This window comes from Mauremys reevesii, linkage group 2, assembly GCF_016161935.1.
Source record: "Mauremys reevesii isolate NIE-2019 linkage group 2, ASM1616193v1, whole genome shotgun sequence".
Lineage (NCBI taxonomy): Eukaryota > Metazoa > Chordata > Testudines > Geoemydidae > Mauremys > Mauremys reevesii.
Window position 1 is genome coordinate 211915673 of NC_052624.1, and position 20754 is coordinate 211936426.

Sequence of the window (20754 nt, forward strand, 5' to 3'; positions counted from 1 at the left end):
AGACGACTTACTGATTCTATTGAAGATGTGAGCAAAATTCATAATCACTCTGGACTTGACTTGTGGGTATTGGCAAATTCCCTTAGATCAGTGGTGGGCAACCTGCAGCCCGTGGGCTGCACACAGCCCATCAAGTAATCCACTGGTGGGCTATGAGACAGTTTGTTTACATTGACCATCCGCAGGCATGGCTACCCGCAGCTCCCAGTGGCCACGGTTTGCCGTTCCTGGCCAATGGGAGCCGTGGGAAGTGCTGCAAGGCCATTTGAACCATGTGGGAATTGTGTTACAAAGGCTTAGACAAGTTGACCTCATTGTCAAGGTGTCCAAATGCAAGATGGGGGCTGCAGAGGTATCTTATCTCAGACACAAGGTGTGAAATGGGTCTGTTCGCCCTGACACTTTAGAAGTAGAAGCTATTGAGAGTTGGCCTGCCCCACAAACCAAGAAGCAGGTCCAATCCTTAATTGGTCTGGCCAATTATTGCCAGGGTTTAGTAACATTGTGGCCCCTTTAACAGGCCTCATAAAAAAAGAGGAAACCAGATCAGGTGGTATGGATAGAGGCCTGTGAGAAAGGCTTTCAGGACATAAAAGAGACTTTGTCTAAAGAGCCTGTTTTGGTCAGCCTTGATTTCAGCAAACCCTTTGTGCTGTATACTGATTCTTCTAATACTGTGTTTGGTGCAGTACTAATGCAGGATGGGGTGGGGGACGAGAGGCCTTCTTGAGTAAAAAACTGACCCCCCCACTGAACAAAACTATGCTGTCATCAAGTGGGAATGCTATGCCATTGTTTGGGGGTGTTGAGCAACTTAAACCTTATTTGTATAATACAAAATGTAAGGTTTTAACAGATCACATTCCCCTAATATGATCATGCTGAGCTAAGGGGACCAATTCTAGGCTATTACCTTGGATCCAACCCCTATAGGAATTTGACATGGAAATAGTCCATATCAAAGGGGGAGAAATGCAATGGCAGATACATTATCAAGAATGGGGAGACCCTGAAGCATATTCAGGAGTTTCAGTGACACTTCTTCCTATACCAGTTTTGCATTGGGGGTGTGACACTGACAAACCAAGTGCCAGCTCTTGTCAAGGTTTTTGACCTCAGCTAAACATTGAAAAATTCATTCCTGGATACCAGTCTGCTTCACCTGTATGATAAGATGGGTATTGAACTTATACCAATGTGTTTAGACTTTATGAAATGCTTGTCAGTTGCATGTATTAATCTTATTATAATATCTTTATCACAGGCTATCTGGTAATTTTTAAGTTTTTTGTTTTGTAATTGTAAAAAATATTTGTCTTGAAACTGTCAGCCTGTCATCTCCTGCTCATTAAGAAGGCTATCAAAACTAAATGGGCTCTTGTGGGACATCACAATACAAACTCTTTGTTAATTACCCATTCAAACCCATGAAGAGGCTATGTGCAAAAGAACTTGGCCCATCAGCTTCAATTCTGGAAGAATGAAAAAAAGATAGGGGACAGGAACATTTTAATTCTCTTTTGCAGTTTGGATTCTGACAGGACTGGAGCTACAAAACAGAAGCAGAGATCCTTAGGGTCAACCTGGGTTAGCCCTAAAAGACATTCTGTGCTAGATTGCTACAAGGCTGATAGCTTTTGCACCCATAGACTATAATTTATTTGTGTATATATATATTGCCTGCTTTAACCTGTACATAACTCTCTAATTTCTTTGTCCTAGTTCAGGGGTCGGCAACCTTCAGCATGTGGCCCATCAGGGTAATCCACTGGTGTGCCACTGCTTCCCACAGCTCCCATTGGCCGGGAACGGCGAACAATGGCCACTGGGAGCTTCAGGGGGCCGTGCCCGTGGACGATCAACATAAACAAAATGTCTCATGGCCCGCCAGTGGATTACCACTGATGGGCCGTGTGTCAAAGGTTGCTGACCCCTGCCCTAGTTAATAAATCCTTAGTTAATTTACTGTAGGATTGCCTACAAGCATTGTCTTTGGTGTGAGATCTGAGGTACAAATTGACCTAAGTAAGTGACTGTTGTGTTGGGACTGGAAGAAACCTGAGTCTTTTGTTATCTTCAGTGTACAGCAATCAGCTGTCACTAAGTCCTGGGTGTCAAGATAGACTGGAATGCCCAAGGGGACTGTCTGTGACTCCAGGGTAAGACTTACAGTGCTTCAGGAATTCGCATTAGAGAACATATGATCCGTTTGGGGGTCTCTGCATCGCCTTTTTAACAGTCTGCCCTGAGCTTAGCATTCACGGTAATGAACCATTCTAGACAACATGACAGAATGAAAGTTATTATTGGATGTTCATCACCCTCTCAGAAATGAATTGGTGATCTTTGTATATTTCTTAGTGGATTCCTGTTCATATCACAAAAACAACTCCTAAGTGACTGTAAACTGAACCTTTCAGCATGTCAGCAGAGGGGACAACTTGAAGGGGTACAAAGAATAAAATTCCCTTTGGTTTCTACAGGTGCTTCCTTCAGGTCAAGTTTAAGGCATGCTGGCAGGTCGTTGTTGGGAAGCTTGTCCTACCACTTCCTGTGCAGTAGACGTTCTGTCAGTTGGTAGAGGATTTGAATGGCTAAGTCTGCCTTCTTTCATGAGCACTATATTTAGTTTCAAAATTGTGTGTCCTTCTATATGCTTAGGGTGATAGAAGAACTTAGGGTGCTGTAATATCACCCTAAAGGTGGGATAGGAAACATTCTCAAACCACTAAGAATATATGGACTAGATTGTATGCACTGTGAGTTATAGCTATGTTACAGCAATCTGGGGCCCTAACCTCAGTGGCTCATCTTCTATTGCTTTGCCCCTACCCCATGATCACACCTGCCCCCAGAGGTGGCATCTGACCACTGTCCCCCTCTTAGAGATTCTGGGACCATTGGGGTGAGGAGGGAAAAAAGGGCAAATATTTATTACAGCTAGCAGGGTGTATCGGCTTGTGTGGGCTGAGCCTGCTGCAGTCTTCTCCTCCTGCCACACACAGTCCCCTTTTGGGATGGTGGCAGGAGAGTCCCCAGAGCTGTACATCTCAGAGTTAGCATCCCATTGAGATGTATTTTATGCCTCACACCTCTTATAGCTATTCTATCAGGAAGATATCACCACATCAGACACTCTTGGTTCAGGTGTTCAAGCTTTACTTAGCAACCCTGGGGGATAGATACATGTAAGATGTGAGTCTGATGAAATCACATGACTCCTGGCACTGAGGCCCTAGATAAGGGATATAATGCCAATACCTTAATGTGGCCCTGCTGTGGATGTGCAGTAGTGCCTGCTGATGTATGGATTTAGTCCTGTAATTGCCTAGCTTAAAAATAATATATAAAAATAATCCCTGCCATTTCCTTTATTAATAGGAAATTATTAGTCAAAGAGGCAGATGGCTGTAGTCTGGGCAAAGGCCATATGTTCTATTTATTCCCCCTGTTGCACATTTGTAGTTAATTGAAAAACAACTATGCAGTTAGAGATCATTACCTATAAACATATTAGAGGTCTTTTGCCCTTCCTCCCCCACCTTGTTAAAATGTGTTTAATTATTCGCAAGCATGTGTAGACTATTTGTTTATGTAGCACTCTTTGTATAGTAGAGGAAGCCAATCTGGCAAAATTGGACATCCTCAGACACCTTGTAGACGAGACCGGCTCACGCCTGCGGTGCCTCCTGCTGGTGACTCCGGGAGTTAGCTCCATTCTAGCTCTGGAGCGCCCTCTGCAGGCCGGTGATCTGCCTGTCCTCTGGCCCCCGTGTCCCTCCCTGGTCCCGGTGCGCTTTTACATGGGGTGCTGCCCCCTGGCAGTAGCCCCTTTCTCTCAGGGTCTCCCCTCCTCAGGGAACCCCCACCCTCTATCCCCACCTTGCCTCAGTGTATGGCTACTGCCAGTCATTGTCTAGCCCCACGTCCTGGGGCAGACTGCAGTATTAGCCTATTCATCACTGGCAAGGAGGGTTTGGACCTGCTGCCTTGGCCTACCCCTGGGCTGCCCTCTGCAACCCCCAGTACCTGTTAGCCCAATGCTAGGCCGCAGCCTGGGGCTTTCCAGGCTGGAGCTCCCCACCTCCTCAGCCTGTCCCCAGCCCTGCTCCCCTCAGGTACTTTGTCTGTAGCTCCCTGCAGCCAGGCCCTTTTCCCTCTTCAGGCAGAGGAAGACTGAGTGGGCTCCTGGTTCATAGCCTTTTATAGGGGCCAGCTGTGGCCTGATTGGAGTGTGGCCCAGCTGCAGCTACTCCCCCAATCAGCCCAGCTTTTAGAGCCGCAGCTCTCAAGCCCTGCCAGGCCGCTTTTAAACCCCTCAGAGCAGGAGCAGGGGTCCACCCTGCTACACACCTACAAAATTTCCAATTTTGATTCGCAGAGCTCCAATAAATGATTTATAATTAGTTCCCTAATTTCTTGTTATGAGTGATGTCCCTCATATGCACACACAGGCAATTCTGCAACTATGCCCTACATTAATATGAATAAATATTCCAGGCGGCTCAGATTTATACACCTTTCACATAGTTTTCACTGTAGAGTTTTCTTGGCAAAAATGTAAAGCACACCACTTTTGATAATGCAACAAGTCATTCAAACCATGCTGCAATGTGATTTTTGAGGGGACACAATTTCACTTATGCAAGCAAGAGAAAGGGGAGTCAGTGAATGATGTCATAACAGCCCTGTACAACCTAATCTCACACTGTGGCTCTGGGGACATGAGTCAAGACTTTAGCAGATACAGGCTTGTTGTAGGGCTGAGGGACAGCCTACTATCTGTAAAACTCCAAAATGATCCTAACTTCACACTAGAGACAGCCAAGTACATAGTCCTCCAAATTTAATACATAAAGAAGCAGACTCTTCTCCGGAATAACTGATAGGAGCAAACCACTGTAGAATACATAGTTGTTGGGAGGAAAATACCTCAGGATGCCTAGAAACTATACCCACCTTGGCCAGTACAAACACAAAGATCTAGAGAGAGCTGTGCTAACATGGAGTAAAGAAAAGGAATACATCAAAAGCATGAAAAAATGTCCAGAGTATAGCTAACCACCTCGCAGCAAATGGCTTTATCCAGCAAGGGACACCTCATTCAAGAAATGTCTAAAAATGGGGACATTATGCAGCAGTTCGCTGGTCTGAATACATGGTAGCCACTGTCTTTCAATAAGACAACTCAAAAGACATTGAGATTGTACACTGTGGAGTCATTGGAAATGGCCAGTCATCACAGTCACCTTGGGAAAGTATAAAATAGACTTTGAAATAGACACAGTTGCTTTTGAAGGGATGTAGACAAATTGGAATAAACCCAGAGGAGAGCAATAAAAATAATACAAGGTTTAGAAAGCCTGTCCTATGAGGAAAGTTTAAAAAAAACTGGGCATGTTTAGTCTTGAGAAAAGAGGACTGATGGGGAACCTGATAAGTCTTCAAATATGTGAAGGGCCATTACATAGAGAATGGTAATCAATTGTTCTTCATGTCCACTGAAGGTAAGGCAAGAAGTAATGGGCTTAATCTGCAGCAAGGGAGATTTAGGTTAGATATTTGGAAAATCTTTCTAACTACAAGATAGTTAAGCTGTGGAATAGGCTTCCAAGGAAGGTTGTGGAATCCCCATCACTGGAGTTTCAGAACAGGTTCAACAAATACCTGCCAGGGATAGGCTATGTTTACTTGGTCCTGCCCTAGCACAGGGGGCTGGACTTAATGACTTCAAGGTCCCTTCCAGCTCTACATTTCTATAATTCTCAGGAATGGAGGACAGTGCGGGGAATGTGCCAGGACATCTTAGTCCTACTTTGTTAGGGTGCCAGCAGGAATGATCTGTCTGAACAGGTGTCATCTTATTATATCAGGTGAACCTCCCATATATCCTGATTGCTCCCCTGAGACAGAAGAACATCTCTCCTGCTCACATAAGAACTGCCAACATGTTCTCCAGATCTTCTTGCCAGGAAGTATCCAGCAAGAGAAAGATGGCCTTGTGCATGACTGGAGGATTACATAAGATCTTGAGAGTTCAAGCATGTCAAAGGACTAGCAGACAAATATCTTAAAAGGGTAGAATAAATCCCCAACACAATGCTGTTTCGTGTTGATAGTTTATTCCTGTTATATGTTGTTGTTTAATGTAGTGTAAAGCCTAGGTAAGGAGGATGTGGTATTAATTATGAATGTTTACAATGACCACTAGGGGGGCATAGAACAAGGAGATAAGAGTCAGTATAAATAAGAAATATAGTCAGTCTTGCATTCATCCCAGTCATGGTGTGTTGGGTCTCTGCATTCTCTACAAAAGGTCTCTCTCTGCAAGAGGCAGTTAAGATCCCAAGCCTGAACTCACTGAGCTCCCAAAATTCCCACTGATGTAAAAATGAATGAAATGGTCTCAAGTGAGAGTAATTCTCTCAGGGAGGTAAACTAAAAGTTAATGCAACATTTGCTTTGTCTTCTTTGCTAAATCTCTCTAGTGATGTGCAAATACATTGTGTACCCTGAACCCAGATGGTCCTAGCCCTATTAGAAATTTCCTATTTCTAATAAGAAACCTAACTGGCTAACCCCACCCCATCCACCCATATCCTCAGATGCAGGAAGGCAATTTTATTCCTGTTACACCAAGCCCAGTGAGGCTATCTAGCTACCACAGTAAAGTCTATGGAGCACTATCTGTCACAATTCAGGGCAATTCCATCTATATTCCCACTTCATGATCCCTCAAGGGCACTTACTCTAGGCTCCTGGCTCCTCAGCTGTCACCTCTTTTGTCTCGCCTTCCTAATCATGATGTTAAGGCTGCTCAGCTCCTGGATTTACACTGTGAAATTCCCAGCAAGCCAACTGCCTACACAGGGCAGCATCTGCACTTGGCTTTCTCTCCAAAGACTAAGAACAATCTAATTGCCCACAGTTAAAAGTTACCACACAGCTCTTTCTAAGCAAGCAAATTTAATCTTAAGGTGAAAGCATTGTACAGAAAACTTTAAAAAAACAAGAAGAGAACCTACACATGCTAAAAAAGCTTATCAGAGGTCACCCTGATTCCAACCTCAGGCACCTGTAGGTGTCAGTCCTTCAAAACCCACAACTGGGCTTATCCTATTGTTACAAGTTTGTGACTGTCTCAGATTCTGATCCAGAACCCAAATTGTGCAGATCCACTTGTTTCTATACAGCTCAGCCCTTTGATCTCCAACACCCAGGAACAGGTAATCAGCGGACAATTATCCTCTCCTCCAGTTATAGCTTCAAAAAGGCTGTTTTTTGCATAACCAAATGTGGGAAATTTGCATTAACCTCTCCTTAGGTATTCCCCAGGAAATCCACTTCACACTTATTGTTCCAAAAGTCCATTCTTGTTTGGCCCAATTTCAGTATAGTCCTTTGAACTCCCAGGCCTCACATCACATCCCCCAAACCCCACACCCGAGAGGTTACATACAATCCCAGTGCACAATAATACATAAAATTTGCATTTCATACAATAAGGTTTTCAAGGATGCTGCAGGAAATTGACATACCTGTCACACTACCTGTCTCTGTACTGCAACTGCTGGAGTCCCCAGAGACTGCAGAAACTCTAGCAGGGTGAAGTAAATGGGAGTTTTGCCATTGACATCTGTAGAATTAGCATTTTACCCCAGGAGTCCATCTGGATCAGCGTGGGGTACAGCAATTTGTAGAAAAGCTATTAGCAAGGGCCAGGTACTGCCCTTATTCATGTGCAAACCCCATTGAAACTAAGTGTGCATTATTGGAAATCAAGTAGGAAATCAGTGAGAGCTGCAGTGGAAATCAGTGGTTCTCAACACCATAATTAAAGTTGGCTTACAAATTCCAGGTTATTTAAATAGACTCCTTTATAATGTCAGAAGAATATTACTTCCCTGTGGCACAAAATGCAGATTGGTGCCAGACATCTTTCCTACCAAGCTCACGGTGGAGTTGACACAATATGTAGAAACAGTGAACAGTATCTGCAAAATGGGAAGATACAATCATTATGAAAGTTTGTGAATGCAAAATAGAAAGGTTGCATTTCATTTCATTCTGGGGACAGTCATAAAAATATATGGGTTATGAATACAGCCCTCATGACAATAGCATCTCTATCACAAAGGAGTCTACACATTGAAATAAAAATCAGAGACACCTTAGTATCTAAATGCAAACAAAGGCACATAATCTCAGTTGATTATTTGACTAGTGAGCAATGTCATTTCAGACAAAATAAGCAAAAGCGAAATTGAGACACTGACTTTGTGGATGGTTGGTTAAATCTTTAATGGATACAGTCAAAGGTAAGAGCACAGGTGGTAAATCATCTTGCTCTAGGGTCAAATCTGAGAAAAGATACAATTAGAACGACAAGCATGCTGCAGCCAAGATGAGTCAGATAGTGGAAAATTAAATGCCTGTTAGCATGTCCCTGACAGGCATTAACAATAAGCATACATTAAATAATTGCTGATTTGTTATTAAAACTGTTCTATGCAAATCTGTTGAGACAACTTGGAAGTTCTCTTTGCACATTTGTCTAGGTTTCTCTCTGTAGTATTTGGCCATAACTAATTTAGAAGTCACCAGACCTTTGATTCTTGGGTTCTTACACTTCCCATTCTTAGTTGGGTATCTTTTCTCTTTTATATCTTGAATAAATAAAGAATGTCTAGAAGTTATTTATTTTATTCACAGTCCTTGTAATTCTTTCCTGACTTAGGCTCATAATTAGGGTGTCTCTGCAGCCCCATACACATAGGCTGTGTTTTGCTGCTTCTTCCTATGCAGCATTCTAAAAAGGCAACCTTTTCTTACATTCTGTTCAGCATGCTAGTCTACATAGGTTCCTATGCTGCCCTCATCATCACAGTAGCTGAACATCTTCCAACAGTGCATTAATTTGTATGCTTTAGTCAAACAAGTTATTGGGCTCAATATAGGGTTAACAGGATGAAATTTAGTAGCGTGGGATATACAGGAAGTCACGCTAGGTGATCTAATGGTCCCTTCTGGCTTTAAACTATTAATCTGTGAATGAATTAAGCAACATGACTAACATCTGCCATGTGTGGTTCATTCTCTCTCTTATCATCTCCCCCATGAGGAGAACTCTGTCCCGCATAGTGGGTTTTGTGTTTGCTTGTTTTGTTTTTAATGTTTAGACTGCTGTGTATTTCCATTAGGAAAGGCGAGAGTCATGAAGTGTGCCTTGCACTTAGTACGGAAGGTAGTGAGCTTTGTCGTGGTCTTTTATTCCTGTGGGAGTTTGTTCCACAGTCTTGGACTGACCCCTCAAGAAAGTTCTGTCTCCTGCAGAGACAAGATTTATCCTTAGAAAGTTTCACTGTCAACTGCAATCCTCATTCTAGAGCTTTAGGAAATGTTTTAGATATCTTGGGCTCAGGCCATTTATCCTTTCCAGTTAAGGATTGAGACCTTGAACTTGACTTAATATTCTATGGGAATCCACCATAGAGAATGGAGAACAGGTCTGATGTGCTATAGCATTCTATTTCTGTACTAGCTGGAGATTCCTAAAGGCTGATGGCTTCATGCCCAACTATATTGCATTGCAGTAGTCCAGACAATTGGTAACAGAGGCTTGTATAACTGAGATCAAGTCATAGTTCACCAGGAAGAGAGTCTCCTAGCCATCTGGAGATGGTAGAAAACATTACTCACCAATGCTGCTATGTGAGAGCTTAGCAGCAACAAGGAATCCAGGAGCACTCCTAAATTACAGACTGAATTGAACAATTGTGGGACTTTCAATCCAAGGAGACTGCAGCGTGACTGCAAACTATTCAAAGTGCTTTCCTCTGCCCACCAGCAGTTTAGTTTCTCATGTTTCTTCATTCATGAGCTGATCTCATTGAAGAAGTAGGCCATCTTCATCTATACACAGACTGCCAAGGCTCTTGCTGAGACCGTTAGTGTCTCACGCTTCAAACACTGTAATCCCCCTCTTGCCTTGACACTTTAAACTTCAGCCCTCTCAAGTTCATTCAATATACTGCTGTTAGTATCATCTGTTTTTGATTTTTAACTATGACCTCTATCTTCACCATTTACTTGTGCTCCTACTCCATCAGAGCTAGATTCTGTTAGAAGCTATGATGGGGATGGTCAGGCATAGTGGTCAGAGCCACAGCAGTCATGCCTAGGAGTTGGAGCCATGGGCCAGAGCTGGAATCAGGAGTCCAGAGCAGGGTTGGAGCAAGTCTGGAGTGAGAGCAAGGCTGGAGCAGGACTATGAACAGGGTTAGAGAGAGAGCAAGGGTAGAACCGGCTAAGGCTTGGGGAATCTGTTACCACCATCAGACAGGAAACAGTTCCAAGCCCTGGAGTGACATTGAGCTGCTGTTTCTCCTGTTGGGTTTATACACCTGCCCTGGGAATCACCAGAGCAGTTCCTGGTTTGCAGATTGGCTGGAACCCAACACAGGAGCAACTCATCACTTTACAGATTCCTGGAGTGATCTTCAGCCAGACCTTCACTCTGCCACTGATGTCAGCCTTTTTCACCAATTAGTCAGCACCCGAGCGCCTTTGAGCCTTTTTCTATGCTACTTCTGATGTGTGGGAAAAAATCCTTTTCAAAATACATAAAGCCACTGTCTTGCTCACCTTCAAATCCCTCCTTAAGTCTTCCCACTGCCACAATACCCACAAACTGACTCTATAAGTACTCCAATTGATAAACTAAACAGTAATAAGTCACCAGCACCAGATAGTATTCACCCAAGAGTTCTGAAGGAACTCAAATGTGAAATTGCAGAACTACTAACTATAGTCTGTAACCTATCATTTAAATCAGCTTCTGTACCAAATGACTGGAAGACAGCTAATGTGACACCTATTTTTAAAAAGGGCTCCAGAGGTGATACTGGCAATTACAGGCTGGTAAGCCTGACTTCAGTACCAGGCAAACTGGTAGAAACTACAGTAAAGAGCAAAATTGTCACACACATAGATGAACATAATTTGTTGGAGAAGAGTCAACATCATTTTTGTAAAGGGAATTCATGCCTCACCAATCTACTAGAATCCATTGAGGGGGTCAACAAGCATGTGGACAAGGGAAATCCAGTGGATATAGTGTAGGTAAATTTTCAGAAAGCCTCTCTCACCAAAGGCTCTTAAGCAAAGTAAACTGTCATGGTTTAAGAGGGAAGGTCTTTTTATGGACTGGAAACTGGTTAAAAGATAGGAAACAAAGGGTAGGAATAAATGGTCAGTTTTCAGAATGGAGAGAGATAAATAGTGGTTCCTCCAGGGGGTTGTACTGGGCCCAGTCCTATTCAACATATTCATAAATGACCTGGAAAAAGGGGTAAACAGTGTGGCGGCAAAATTTGCAGATGTTACAAAACTACTCAAGATAGTTAAGTCGCAGGCAGACTGTGAAGAGATAACAAAAGGATCTCTCAAAACTGGGTGAATGGGCAACAAAATGGCAAATGAAATTCAATGTTGATAAATGCAAAGTAATGATGGGGACTAAATTAGCTGTTACCACTCAAGAAAGAGATCTTGGAGTCATGGATAGTTCTCTGAAAACATCCACTCAATGTGCTGCGAACAGAATGTTGGGAATCATTAAGAAAGGGATAGATAATAAGACAGAAAATATCATATTGCCTCTATATAAAGACACGGTACGCCCACATCTTGAATACTGTGTGCAGATGGGGTCACCCCAACTCAAAAAAGATATATGGAAACTGGAAAAGGGCAACAAAAATGATTAGGGGTATGGAATAGCTTCCATATGAGGAGAGATTAATAAGACTGGGAATTTTCAGCTTGGAAAAGAGACGACTAAGGGCGGATATGATAGAGGTATATAAAATCATGACTTGTGTAGAAAAAGTAAATAAGGAAGTGTTATTTACTCCTTCTCGTAACACAAGAACTAGGGGTCACCAAATGAAATTAATAGGCAGCAGATTTAAAGCAAACAAAAGGAAGTGTTTTTTTCACACAACACACAGTCAATCTGTGGAACTCCTTGCCAAAGGATGTTGTGAAGGTCAAGATTAAAACAAGGTTAAAAAAAGAACTAGATAAGTTCATGGAGGATAGGTCCATCAATGGCTATTAGCCAGGAAGTACAGAGATGGTATCCCTTGACGCTGTTTGCCAGAAGCTGCGAATGGGCAACGGGGATGGATCACTTGATGGTCATCTGTTTTGTTCATTCCCTGTGGGGAACCTGGCATTGGCCGCTGTTGGAAGACAGGATACTGGGCTAGATGGACCTTTGGTCTGACCCAGTATGGCCATTCTTACATAAGAACTTATGTTCTTATATGACAATAATAAGTCAGGTGAAAAGCTGAAACTACCAATTATTATGCAAATTATGCTTATTTTACTGTTTCCACGCCTTCTCAGCCCATCATTTTGTCTGTTTCTTCCACATGTTGCTTTTTGCCATAATCCTAGGTTGCATGGGAATGTGTTTTTCATAAGTGGTTTGCACATTTCCTAGCAAAATGGGTGGTGGGGACCCTAGACCTCACTGTATAAAATAAAATAAACAACATCATCATCTAGGAAAATTAAGTTTAGGTTGAAAATAGCTCTTTGAAATATCCTAACACCATATGAGCCTCTTTCCACAATGTGACCCAAACAAAAGGTTGATATACAGTATCAGCACAGCCAAATAATTACACACTTCACTGTGAGGAATCCTTGTGGCACCATAGAGACTTACAAATTTATTTGGGCATAAGCTTTTGTGGGCTAAAACCCACTTCATCAGATGCATGGAGGGGAAAACACAGTAGGCAGATATAAATACACACCAAAAGATGGGAGTTGCCTTACCAAGTGTGTGTGTGGGGGGTCAGTGCTAACAAGCCAATTCAATTAAGATGGAAGCTATTCTCAACAGTTGACAAGTAGGGGTGAATACCAAGGGAGGAAAAATCACTTTTGTAGTGCTAATGAGGCCAATGTAATCAAGGTGGCCCATTTCAAACAGTTGACAAGAAGATGTGAGTATCAGCAGGGAGAAATTACTTTTTGTAGTGACCCATCCACTCCCAGTCTTTATTCAGGCCTAATTTGATGGTGTCCAGTTTGCAAATTAATTCAAGTTCTGCAGTTTCTCATTGGAGTCTGTTTTTGAAGTTTTTTTGTTGAAGAATGGCCACTTCTTAATTCTATTATTGAGTGTCCACGGAGATTGAAGTGTTCTCCTACTGGTTTTTGAATGTTATAATTCTTGATGTCTGATTTGTGTCCATTTATTCTTTTGCGTAGAGACTGTCCAGTTTGGCCAATGTACATGGCAGAAGGGCATTGCTGGCACATGATGGCATATATCACATTGGGAGATGTGCAGGTGAACAAGTCCCTGATGGTGTGGCTGATGTGGTTAGGTCCTATGAAGGTGTCCCTTGAATAGATATGTGGGCAGAGTTGGCAACAGGGTTTGTTGCAGGGATTTGTTCCTTGGTTAGTGTTTTTGTTGTGTGGTGTGCAGTTGCTGGTGAGTATTTGCTTCAGGTTGGGCTACCACTCTGAAACCTGACACTTCACTGTGTTAACTTTAGAATACGTATTGTTTTCAGCAGCAGAACTGCAAAGTCTATTTAACACTCATTTTAAAGTTACTGGCCCTATGTCCTATATTAAAATTAAAGCTGGGATTTTCTAAGGTTGTTATGCATTCTGCTCCCCTTGAACGTCAATGGGGAGTGGGAGCGTAACTCCCTTAGGCCTTTTTGAAAATTCCACGTGGGTGTCTGGATTTCTAACTTTGCTTTTCAGGTGTAGGAGATACAAGCCAAGCCTTAGAGGTCCTTCCAATGTTAGGTAACTGTTTTTCATGTCAAAACAAAAGCTATTAGTAGTCCGAGATAAGGGTAAATGTGTCAGCTAACCAAGAAAATGCTAGCAAACTAATAAATATTCATAAATAAACTTGAACTAGACAATGCAGAGATCCTCCTAAGAATGTGTAATAGTCTTAATCCAGAGAGTTGGAGTAATTAACAGATAAAAGAGAAAGTTCATTAAATGAATATACAGTGTCATGAAGTCAGAACTGTGCATTGATCACTGTTAAATTATGGGTTCTTCCCTAGCCAGGAAATTCTGACACCACATTTATCACTATTTCTATTTTTAGATTTTTAATTAGCAGACCATCAGGCCTTACTCCATTAAATTAACTTCTGTGAAAACATTATTTCTAGAGATAATAGCTAGGTTAAAATAATCACCACTCCCAATTTCTTAAACTGCGGAGGAATACAGGATTCTGGCCTTCATGACATGAAACCATATTTTGTACTGGGCATGTTTGACCTTGATGGGATGGCATGTCTTTTTTTATTTTCTGAAGAATTTTTTTCCTCACATTTCTTTTTCTGAATCTATTAACCTCAGGCTATGCACACTTTCAATGATAACTGCATCACTTTTCTAATTAATCTTAAACACCTTTTTTCTAACTGTTTGCAAAACTGTTTTAGGCTATAGTTCAGCAACAACAACAAAAGTGTACCGTGATGTATGTCTGAGACTGCTTGCTGTATATTTATAGCTATAGTATTTCAAATGGATAATCTTTAAAGTCTTTTTGTAAGAGAAATCAGCGTTTCCAAGAGTTACAAATGCACCATGTAAAGATATATTTACATTTCTGTTTGCTGAACTATCAGCTTAAGAAACTAATAGGAAGCAGTCAATTGACAAACCAATGAAGCAAATCTTGTGCAGCTGTTTTTTCCAACTTGAAGTGCTTAGGTTACTGCTGACATCATTTAAAGTTATGTTCCATCACTAGTGATGGATAGGAGTTTGTATTATACCATATTGTTTCAAGACTGGATAATTATCCTCATAATGTACATATTTTTGACATAGTGTTTAAGGTTTAAGGGTTTCCTGTTGCAGAATCTCTGGTTAAATCATCCTAATGTGATTCTATTCCCCTGCCTAATAAATTCAGCAACAATGAAAATATCCAGGTAGCCTCAATTAAAACTGCAGAATGGCAAGGGAATTAGGTGGCTGAACAATATTTGCACCTCTGGCTGTTGTCTCCAATTAAAATTCCTATCAAATGAAAGAACTGATTAGTCTCTTCAAGCGGAGAGGCTTGCATCTTGCAAGCAGTCTAAATAATTTACACTGGAGCTTTCAACGCATTTCAAATGCTGTCATCACTGCCTGGTGAAACAGTTTATGGCATCCTAAGCCTTGCTTTCATTAGATGCACTGCTTTTGCAATCAATGGCATGCTGAAAGTTCAGAACACAATCTAAGAAGGTCATAGTTATGCCACTGAAAATTGCTTGTGAAAAGGTCAGCTAATTATTTTTGAATTTTATGATGTGTATTGCTAGGGTCTGATATGTAGTTGTGTATGTGCAATCTAATTAAGCACTAATGCTAGCTTTGTAATGAAAACATCCATTTTCCAACCAAAGATCTATTTTTCTCATTTCAGACATCTTTGATTAAAAAAAGAAAAGTGCACAGGACTAAGTCCTGATGAATGCGCCATGTCTGAAGCTCATCATTACATTATTAAAGTCGTGCAACGGATGACAAAGTGAATTTAGGAGAAAATATCATTTGCTATAATTATGCTGAAGGGTTTTAATTTAGATAATGACACATTAATTTGAAAAAAAAATCACACGCTTGCTTCCAGAAGATGAAGTAGAGCTTGAGAATCCAGATCTTCAGCACAAAATTTGCAACAGGGAGAAAGGGCCATGTACTGATTTCTAATATATATATTTTCATTTTCAATTATCTTTGAACAATGGAATCTGTCAGTATCCCCATGAAGAAGTAAGGGGCCTGATTCTGACACTGATGTAAATCAAGAGTAGCTCCAATTTCTAGAATGTTTATATGGAAAGTGAACTCTCTTGAAAATCTGGTCCCAACTGTGGGCCCCGAGTATCTTTGAAAATCTGTTAGTGTGTATTTTGACTCTCATATCTTTGCCTATTCAGACAAATACCAAGTGTCTCTCTTTTCAAATATACTCTTTCTTGCACTGTATCCTTGTTCTTGGAAGTACCAGTAACCAAGGGAATGAATCATACCACAGTATGGCATCTTGGCAGGTGCATGGATATTACCTGGACATTTAAGAGTGCTGGGTCATACAGTACTCTGTCTTTAACAGCCTGCCCCTGCTCCTGTAGAACTCAATGGCAACACTTCTACTGACTTCAGTACAAGCAAGAGAGATTTCCAGGGAGCCATGTCTTCCCTTTGCTTGTATTTTCCAATGCCTCACCATAACTTCAATGATCATTTGACTTGCTTTTGTTTGGGTATGTAGGCTTGCTTTCATTCAGACTTACCTATTTGTATAAATTAAAGATATTTTATATGAGCATTTACAGTCCAGTTCTTCAAAATTGCAACAATGGAACATTTTATTCCTTTCATTGCTAGACATCCATCTCTCTAGAAAAGCCTATTAGTTTTAAATAGCTATTTAAAACTAAGTTTGAAGGTGCCTATATATGGGATGTATATGTGCATTGAACTGCAGTGACAGGTTATGCAGTATTTTAACTATTTTTTAGAGAGAAAGAAAGACACCACTCTGGCACAAGTAGAGACATCCAAGAACAGAACTAAGTGACCTGTACATTTTCATGTTTAAATTATTTATGTTGAAGTTTCATTTAATATATAATTTTGTTTTGAATTTTAAAAATAAGAATTTTTCCCTCTTGCTAAGTAGGCGTTGTATACCTTTTGTTCATTTCTGCCAGAAGCCGTCATAGATGGAGTTATGTGTAGGTAGATGATTAGCTGACCCTTGCCCACTAATCCTGGGGTGATAATAAGGCAAAGATCAATAAGAGGGAGAGGAAATAAATCAGACAGTGCTTTCCTTTTGAAAAGGAAAAATATTACCAGTCAATGCAACACCAGATAGTAGCCACAGTAGTGTGAATTCATTGTTTCATTTACTATAGTACTGTGTATTCAACAACTCTTTATGAGCAAGGACTTGTGATCATAGTAAAAGTATCCTGATCGATTAATAACAGTGCAAATTAATAATTGATTAATAATATAGTAAAACCATTCTGATTGGTTAATAATTTTGATGGGTTAATAATGAAATCACAGTGTTAATATTATGTTCTGCAAAGAGCCACTTGAAGCTCACGAGCCTCAGTCTGAGTATTACTGTTCTAGACAAACACTTTTATTGTTCATACCACAAAAACTTCAGTCAGATTTTATTGGCAGAAAATGGTCACTGTGACTAGGGTGATATTTTTATGTGAAAATGCTGAAATTCATGAGGACGGAACAGCAGTGTGTTTCACCATTTAAAGCTGTGTATGCTGGATACAAGAGCCCTAAGTTTCACGCTGAGCATTTGCAACAATCTCACTCTGCACATACTGCAAGGGATGGGGAAAGGGGAAAAAATGGCAGTTTTACAAAGATTAAGGTAACAGGTAATAATAATTGTGTCGCTCACAATATCATCTGCAAAGTCTAGATCAGTGGTGAGCAACATGCAGCCGTTGGGCCGCACACAGCCTGTCAGGGTAATCCGCTGGCGGGCCATGAGACAGTTTGTTTACATTGACCCGTTCGCAGACACGGCCGCTCGCAGCTCCCAGTGGCCGCGGTTCCCCATTCCTAGCCAATGGGAGCTGCGGGCAGACGTGCCTGTGGATGGTCAGTGTAAACAAGGGGCTGCCCAGATGGGGGGGACAAGTGGGGCAATTTGCCCGAGGCCCCGGGCCCCGCAGGGGCTCTGCAAGCCCTGGCCTGGTGGCGGTCTGGGTCATCGGCGGTATTTCGGCAGCGGAGGTCCCTTCAGTGCTGCCGAAGACGCGGAGCGACTGAAGGGCCCCCCTCTGCCGAAATGCCGCCGAAGACCCGGACCGCCGCTGGGTGAGTACATGCGCCACAGCTCCCCTGCTTTACCCCAGGCCCCCTGAATCCTCTGGGTGGCCCTGTGGCCCACCAGTGGATTGCCCTGACAGGCCGCCTGCAGGCTGCAGGTTGCCTATCACTGGTCTAGATCTTCTAGGAAATTGCAATCTGCCCATCTGATGCAAGTGTTTGTGTTTCTAATATATTTCTTCATTCTCTAGTCTGTGGAAATGCCAAATAACAGTGGCGATAGAATGCAGCTCTCTTTCACACCAGTGAAGGAGTCTGGTTGTTCATCCTTACAGTGCACTTTGCATCCCTTTACATAACCTTGATGATGGTGACAGCTTTATCTGGAATTTCATAAGACTGAAAAATATTTCCTGGGTCAGGAGGGACTTCTTTTTCCCAGAGCTCTTCAGCATTTCGTTAGTATGGTAGCATTGAGTGCTTTTGCTATTTCTGCTGTAATTTGATCATCTCCCACCACTTTGCTGTGTATCAGCTTCTTGACTGCAACTTGTATTTCTGCTGTCTCCACTGGACATAGGTTGATATCAAGTTGATAAGGTTTGCATATTGCAGCAAACTCAGGTGCTGAGATATGGCTGTGTTTGTTAAGGACATCTTTGAAATGCTCTGCCCATCTGTTATTCTTTTCTACCTCAGTTGTAAGCATTTTTCCATCTTTACTTTTTAACTGGCCCATTTTCTGTTCTGAAGCTTCCACACAGGTTTTTAGTCACTTAACCTCTCTGGTTTCCTTTCACAGCAGCAACTTCAGATGCTAGGTCTTCAACACAAGGAAAGATAAATGGAGATATGTTGCTTTTCACTGCTTTATCTGCTTTCTTGTACTCCTCATAAGAACATAACATAAGAACAGCCATACCAGGTCAGACCAAAGGTCCATCTAGCCCAGTATCTTGTCTACGACAGTGGCCAATGCCAGATGCCCCAGAGGGAGTGAACCTAACAGGTAATGATCAAGTGATCTCTCTCCTGCCATCCAGCTCCATCCTCTGACAAACAGAGGCTAGGGACACCATTCCTTACCCATTCTGGCTAATAGCCATTTATGGACTTAACTATGAATTTATCCAGTTCCCTTTTAAACACTGTTATAGTCCTAGCCTTCACAATCTCCTCAGGTAAGGAGTTCCACAAGTTGACTGTGTGCTGCGTGAAGAAGAACTTCCTTTTGTTTGTTTTAAACCTGCTGCCTATTAATTTAATTTGGTGACCCCTAATTCTTGTATTATGGGAATAAGTAAATAACTTTTCCTTATCCACTTTCTCCACATCACTCATGATTTTATATACCTCTATCATATCTCCCCTTAGACTCCTCTTTTCCTCCTTTGCTTTTTCCAATATTTAATGGGTCTTAACATTCAGAAGTTTTCCTTTCAGTGTTTTCCTTTCCTCAATAAGACACCACATCTCTTTGCTTATCCAGTTCCTGCTCTGTCTATGCTGATATCCAACTGTGGCCTGGTCTACACCTGGTGTTTAAACCGGTTTTAGGAGCGTAAAACCGATTTAACGCCACACCCGTCCACACTGAGAGGCCCTTTATATCGGTATAAAGGGCTCTTTAAACCGGTTTCTGTACTCCTCCCTAACGAGAGGAGTAGCGCTAATATCAGTATTACCATATCGGATTAGGGTTAGTGTGGCCGCAGATCGACGGTATTGGCCTCCGGGCGGTATCCCACAGTGCACCACTGACTGCTCTGGACAGCAATCTGAACTCGGATGCAGTGGCCAGGTAGACAGGAAAAGCCCCGCGAACTTTTGAATATTTCCTGTTTGCCCAGCGTGGAGCTCCGATCAGCACGTGTGGCGATGCAGTTAAAAATCAAAATAAAGAAAGAGCTCCCGCATGGACCATGCGGATGTGATCGCTGTAAGGGCAGGCAAATCTGTTCTATCAGCGCTCTGTTACAGAAGACAAAATTCAAAATCATTTTTAAAAAATCTCCAGACAGACACCATAGCAGGGGCTCAGCGCACTGCTGCATGACAAGCGTAACGGAAAGCCAAAGAATCAAATGGACGCTCATGGACTGGAGGACTCAAGCTATCCCACAGTTCCTGCAGTCTCCGAAAAGTATTTGCATTCTTGGCTGAGCTCCAAATGCTTCTAGGGTCAAACACAGTGTCCGCGGTGGGTCAGGGCATAGCTCGGCAATTTACGCACCCCCCCCCACCCCCAGAAGTGAAAGGGAAAAAAATCCTCTCTTGACTCTTTAACATGTCACTCTATCTTTACTGAATGCTGCAGATAGATGCGATGCTGCAGCACTCAACACCAACATCCTTGCTCCCCCCGCCATGGGTGGCTGATGGTGCAATATGACTGGTACCCGTCCTCATCATCAGCCTATTGGCACATGGGGCAGTGCAAAAGGACTGGTAACCATGTCGACTAGCATCAGTTAGGTCAATCAAGGGCGCCTGGCCCTAATTTTTCCTGGCAGATGGTGCAGTATGGCTGATAACCATCGTCATCATAGCAACAGGGGGCTGAGCTCCATCAGCCCCCACCCTTCATGTGTAAAGAAAAGATTCAATTGCCCCTGGACTAGCAGTGCGATGCTGGGCTCCTCTCCTCCACAGTTCTTAATGTCCTGTCTGGACTATCATAGCAGCTGGAGGCTGCCTTCCACTCATTTCTCACTAACAAGTCACTGTGTCTTATTCCTGCATTCTTTATTACTTCATCACACAAGTGGGGGGACAATGCTACAGTAGCCCAGGAAGGCTGGGGGAAGAATGGAATCAACAGGTGGAGCTGTTGCAGGAGCACCCCCTGTGAATAGCATACAGCTCATAATTTCT